The sequence below is a fragment of the Papaver somniferum genome, chromosome 5 (genome assembly GCF_003573695.1).
Source record: "Papaver somniferum cultivar HN1 chromosome 5, ASM357369v1, whole genome shotgun sequence".
NCBI classification, from domain to species: Eukaryota; Viridiplantae; Streptophyta; class Magnoliopsida; order Ranunculales; family Papaveraceae; genus Papaver; species Papaver somniferum.
This window is the reverse complement of record NC_039362.1, coordinates 197,843,454-197,850,848: the sequence shown is the minus strand read 5'-3', so window position 1 is coordinate 197,850,848 and position 7,395 is coordinate 197,843,454.

Here is a 7,395-nt window from a genome sequence, read left to right as displayed (position 1 = left end):
TAACCCAAAAGGTTAACCATATGAGCAATTCATATTAACCTAGTTCTTCTTCACCATAACTAGTTCAATTGACTCAAAATGAACTAGTTAGAGAGTTGTTCAATTGCTATGAGATCTTATGTATCTACACAAGACAGAATTGAAACAAAAATGATTCGATTCGATTGAATCGACTCATGAACTTTATAGCCACGGTTTGCATAAATCATTCCTTAGTAATTTAAGTTTCATGTTCAGAGCACATCTTTAAATCATAACCACTTAAGCTCACAAACAATTATGCGGACTTAAGGCAACCGGCAGAATTTTCCAAACTCAGCAGAAAATCTCGGCAAAGAGACTTCGCCAGTTCGCGGACTAAACACGCAAACGAGTTTTTGGAAAATCCCAGCAGAAATTCTCGGCAAGAGAACTTCCGTCAATTCGGGACTGAGTTCACAAACTGAGTTCGCGGACTTGGCAAAGCCAATTCCTCCGGTTTCTCTCAATCAATAAAGTTCGAAAACTTCGGATTAAGGAATACATGGTTATGTAATCTAAACTCTCATTCCAATCATTGAGATATTCTCAGAGGACGTTATATAGCCATTATTCACAGACCGTTTCACGTCAGAGCAATTATCAAAATAATTGAAACTTTTCATGACTTTTGTCACTAGGTGAAGATAAACTTGATCAAAGCGAAACGCTTTACCAACACACGATTTCGAGAAAAAGATAAGCAGTGAATACTCAGCTCGAAATGTCAAATGTGTATGATCCAGTCTATATAGCATACGATTTTTTCTCGCATAAGAAGTAGGAGATAGAATAGATAGACTTTTGAGTGATAGATAAGTTCAAGTCTTCACATACCTTTTTGTTGATGAAGTTCCACGGTTCCTTGAGTAGATCTTCGTCGTTGTATGATGAATCTCCATGAAGTCCTTGAGCTCAACTACACTTTTCTATCTTAGTCCGAGACTTAGCTATAATAGACTAGAAATCAAGACTCATAGTTTTGATCGCTAACATTGACAAACATGCTTGATATAACAAAGCATGCGAGGTCGACCGAGCTATGCTATAACATCGGGTTATCCAATTTCCTTTAGTTTTTTTTTCTTATTCTGTTCCCCCTTTTATCCATTGAATTGAGGTATTCCTATTAATTACCTCTCGTTTCAAAGAAATTTCTCTTTGACCGGTCAAAAAAAATTGCGTTATTTTATTTAATAATGAGACTAACATGCCATAAATATTGTGTTACAACGATACGCCTAAAAAAAAATCAGCCCTATCGATACGTATTTACACGGATACACGTACTAATACTCCCAATACTTCAAGACACAACTCAGTTAGAAAACTTTGACTAAATATTAGAAAATTTAGATATTTTACTAGATTCTATGAGAAGTTTTAAATATAGTGACAAAATATTAGTTCCGAATTTGTCCACTGATCTTGCTCTAGACTTTCTTCCTTCTTATCCAGACCTTTTCTCTCTTCAGTGAGGTTAATCATACAAATTATATTTTAATCATGCAAACACATGTATGTATTTTGTTAAGTTTCCCTATATACACTATATTTATGTTAAACTACTGATCAATATTGAGTATGCCATATCGCCGTATTTTAGATTTTCAAGTTGGTGTATCATAGTAGCGTATTTGTATCTTGTATCCGATACCGTATCCGTATCGTTGCAACACAGCATAAATATCTACAAAAACAATGGTAATTTGATCAATGAGGTTGGAGAAACATTTTAAAATTTTAACACATTCTTTTATCTTGAATTTCTCCAGTATATCATAAACTCTCATCAAAACATGCCTTTTGAAATTATAGCTTTGAACGCAAAGATAAAATATGTTTTCCTTGTATTAACTTGTGTTGTTTTATTTGATTCATTATTAAGTATTAAAAGAGAAAATATATTTTACTTTGGATTTATGGATATTTCATACATTGGTAGGATACCCTAAGAGGTTTAGATCTATATGTCTATCGATATATTAAGGTAGTCTATTTTGTGGGCAGTTCACAATAATAATTAGAAATAAAGAAAGGTGGTCCGGTCCATACAGTAATAGATATCTTGAAGAGTCCTTTTATAACATTAATGCTGATAGATACCTTTCGTCAAAATTTGTAGTTGCAGCAAAGTTGGCAACAATGTCGACTTCTTTCTTCATCTTCTTGTTCAAAATAGAGTCTTTGATTCCCAAACCCTCTAAGCCCACGTCCCCGAAAACAGGTGTTACCTTTTCTGAAATAAAGGAACCAAACCCAAGACCATGTTTTTTCCTCAACACTCTAAATACTTCTTTTCCTGTCACCTAAAAGGACCGCATTAATAACTCAGATAACATTTTTTTCATTTCGAAATGAATATCCTCAAATTTCAACATGCCACAGATTCATATTTCACAAGTGATTTGACTTATTGTTGCAAAAAAAAAAAAAAGAATAAGAAAATAAAATAAAGGAAGGAAGGAAGAAGTTATGAGTTGCATATGCATAAATCGTTATGAAGACGTTGAGTAGCGGATGACGCATCACCAGGTCGTAAAAGAAGAAAAAGTTGCTTCAAATTTGGGTGAACCCTACGTAATTTCTTCACAAACACTGTATACAAAATTGACCATAACGACATGGACTATTAAAGAAGGATTTGGGACTGGGAAAGAATTAATGATTCATGAGTTGAAAAGATATATAACTTAACTAAAAACCACTAGGTTAATGTATTATACTCTTACTCTTAGATAAAACCCCAGTTGAACCAGTGACAAGGATGCTCTTGATATCAAGGGATTGAACCATTCCGTTCAACTCCATTGCTTATTTTTATTAATTATAGTAAAAACTCTATATATTAATATCCTTGGGACTTCACAAAATTATTAATATATGGAGTTTATTAATATAGGGAGGTACACCTCAAAAAGATTTTTTTTCTAATTTAAAGTATGTAAATGATAATGGATATGGATGCTTTCATTAGTCATCCAAATGAGCAATAAGTCGGATATGTTTTAACTGAAGAAGAAATCATCGATGAAATTAGGAAAGAAGGGGAGGGAAATATTCATGATGATGATTATACGGAGATACCAAAAATTTCATGGCTAAAAGCTTTAAATATGCTCGATAAGTTGGAAATGTTTTGTCTTCATGCAAGAAAGTGCCTGTAGTAATGAGGTCTTACACATCCGCAAATCAAAAGATGCGATAACCATCCTAAAAGTTACATTATTTTCTCAAAAAACTATAGATAAATATTTTATTTCATCTTAATTTCGATGTAACAAGATCTATAAGTTTGTAATAATGCAAATTATATTAATATATGGAGATAAATTCCTTATGGCGGGGCTGAAAAAATATGTTAATGTTAAAATGTGTAGGTTATTACTATTTATAACTGGCCCAAGTTGAGATTACGATATTTTATTGATATATAGGGTTTATTAATATATGGAATATCGATATATGGAGTTTTTACTGTAGTTAAACCAGAAACAGATAGATATATGCTTTTAAAACCTAATAATCTATGTGCTTCAAATTTATGACAAAACCGAGTGCCACTCTGTGCATATTTATAGATTTGAGGGAGTATAATGGTTGAGTCCGACTTGGGAGTTATACTATATGGTTGACACGTCAAATGTTAATTTTTATATGTTCTCTTTTTTTTTTTGCTATATAAATAAAATATAGTTGGTGAGTGTCTGTAAAGAACCGTTGCCAACCAACAATCAAACTACAAATGTCAACTCCCTAAAAGCTTTACCAAAGCATTTCTTTCTTTCGAACAAAGTTGTTTACCTTTATTAATTAGAAGTTTACCCTTCCAATTAACAAGCACCCCTTGAACAGTGCTAGGCTCTTGATCGGTATGCTAGGCATACTATTGAGTCTATTGACACAAAATTCAAAAAATAACCCCAAAATCTAATAGCTACAACCTACAAGGCAGTGAATGAAGATGTGAGCAACAATTTCAATAGAACTAGCATAAAGCTTACATAAATCCGACTGATTAAAAGTTTCTTTTGTGCAGATGATCCGTAATTTGGGAGTTTACCTAATTAAGCAAGCTCAAGCCTTCCATAAAAAGAACTTAACCTTTTGAAGCCAAGTTTTGGACCAAACTTTCCTTTTAGGGTTATTGACCAAACTGTTAGTTACAGTAGCTTTCGCGTAAGCATCTTTGACATGGAATCGTTAATGGATCATCTTATGTTTGTTTTTCCTGTGAGCTCCCCGCGAGGACATGTGTTTATTTTTTTAGGGTGGGACTCAGGCATTAGAACTGGCTTGTCTTTGTATAGCAATTTATCTGCCCGTGAAGATGATGGAATCATTGCTTGGATAAACCCACTAAGCGTTGTTATGTCAAGTTTGGTTGTCAAATTAAGTTCTAAAACTCGAACATGCTTGATTTGATTACTAGAGTCTACTTCGTTAGGTTAGACTAGGAACATGAAAAAGTTGAGTATTTCTCTTGTTAATCATGAAGAACCTGTAGATAAATCAGCATTAGCGAACACATTATCCTTCAGTTGGAGATCATTAACAACATACTTGACTTGTTCTATTTCTATCTTTGTTCTGTCAACTTAATTAGTATTTATCAAAAACATAACATACGAAGTAAAGTTTGTTTACTTGTCTTAGCATTGGTGACTTGGTCATTATACGATGATCAAAGTATTAAGGAATGATATACTACTTTTTTATAACAACTTGAGTATATGGAGTTACAAATTATAATTTATCTTGGATTTCGTGAATTGACATTAAACTAATTAATAGTTAGTTATTATTTAGTGTTATGAACTTCCGAGTGAATGCAAACCGTGGGATTATGTATAATAAAATTTTTATTAACATGGAATTCGGGATCTACCTCAGGTACGAACCATAGTGATAATTAAGGGTCGATCCTACGACCAATCCTGATAGAGTTGAATCCATTTCTACATTTTGATTGGTTTGTTATATTCGACTTTCTGAAAACATCAAGATGTAAACAAATTGAGCTTTGAATGTTCATAAGATGTCGGCGAAGTGATTTGAACATGTTGTAAACTCATATATATATATAATGTTACAGATGTAAACATATTGAGCTTTGAATGTTCATAAGATGTCGGCGAAGCGATTTGAACATGTTCTAAACTCACACACACACACACACACACACACACACACACACACACACACACACACACACACACATATATATATATAATGTTAAATTATTTTCCTTTGATATTCAAGGAAATATCCTAAAAACTGATTTCAATATCGTTTTAGATATCAGTATATATATATATGATTACAATATACTAGAGGTTTTCATATCTCCATACACTATATATATTATTAAAGTATAAACAGAAAAGTATACTAGCTAATATCCATTGTCAACGACGACTGACATCGGTTTATTAGTCGAATACAGTTGGTATATGCAAATTCAGAATATAATATTCTTTGCATATCTTTAGGAATTTTCAGCTTTGGCAATACCTTTTTATTTTCTTTCCAAATAAGCCTTAGTCATAACACTATAAATAGTGGAGCTTGTATTCTTACAAACTTAATGATCCCTTGAACACACTACTTAATTGATTGTGCGTGAACCCAACTTGTTGATAAATTAGAGTAAACTAATTAGGTGAAATCTCTTGTCTTGCCTTCATTTAAAATCTTCTCTGGGATCAAGAAGCTTTTAGTATTCCCGTTTGAAAGAAACTAAATTGTATTGTTATTTTCGTTTTCGATTAATTGATTTGATTGGCTAACGGTATAGTTATCCTTGATAGATCAAACTTGTTTATTTTAAGGTCCTTCTCTTGTGATATAAGGCCACTAAAGTTTGTTTGAGGATTGACTATTACAAATCTAGTGACTCAAGATCTGTAGATAGAACTTTTAATCGATCAAGGTTAACAGATCTATTATGTGTGTGTTGATTATTAGTAGGAATCCAGTTGTTTGTGCAGCGGTTACTTTGAAGATTGAAGACTTAAAGATTTTTTTTTAATGTTTTCTGATCTTTTTGATTCTTCTTCCACACTTAATTCTATTGGATCCAAAAACTAAGTTTATCTTGGTAGACTTAAGACTTGTTATAAAGATCGAACAAACTTTCTGGTTGCTTCTCATGATATGATTGCTTGGACAGAGCTCGTTCACTGAGATAGATTATATCAATAAGTATTATTTTGGTTTCATCTTTGACTAAAAGGGTTTATATTGAATAAACAAAGATCATTTACTTTACTTTATCTCCGATCAAAATCGTGATTTGGGATATTGATAAGTGAGTTGGTACTAAAACAAATTTAGTCCTTTGTTGTGGTTATGATCATTGTGTGGTACCAATAGTACTGGACTAACACACTTTCTTTTATAAATTGGATAAATCACCCATACACTAAACAATTTGAGTATCTCTTTCTTCACGACTTGATTCCATCATAGGGGGATTAAGCTTAATTATGTTAAGCATCACCTACTGTCTTGCCATTTTCTTTTATCAGGATTCAATGCATCTTTAGTCCAACATAGTTGTTTTGTGCTATCTCAAAACCCTAATTAGTTATTATTCCTATAATGTTATGATATCATGAGATTCTTCGCAATAATGATCGATAAATCTTTCCTTTCACCCAAGTAAGCATACTTTAATTGATCAGGAAGATGCTCCGTTTCTGATGTAGCTAGGTGCCTGCATAATAGAGTGTAAATGAGTTTCATAAATATCAAGTAACATATATAAGAAACATTACCCAAATGCGCAGTATGTAGTAACGTGAAAGCACCACAAGTATCTACAATCTCACCAGATACATGAACGTACAATTCCGGAACACCAAAAATGCCTGTATCGATATTATTTTGAACCATCATATCAAGTTTTTCTTCTTTACTCAATGCAATACCATCGGTATAGTTAACATATATCAATAACATCAATACAAGAATCAGCATGGACATTACTTGGATAATACATATATAACTTCAAAAATATTGAAGCATATAATCTTCTTGTCAAACTCCATAATAAGCATATAATCTTCAAAAATATTGAAGCATTAGCATGAACCGATTATGGTAACTATTTTTTTAACTCTACGCTCCTACAATCGTGTTTTATTTATGTGGTGATGTACTGATTGTGAAGTTGTCTCTTCAGATTCCATTTCACAATCGGTTTTTATATATGTATGACATAAACCGATTCTTGATGTTTGAAATTCCTGTGTTTTTTTGTTGTCAGAATTTAAATGCATATGTTGTATTATGATTTTGTTTTTTATTTTTAGATATGGACTTCGGCCATCTAGCGTTTTATTCACGAAAGCTCACCCAAGAGGATGTACATAG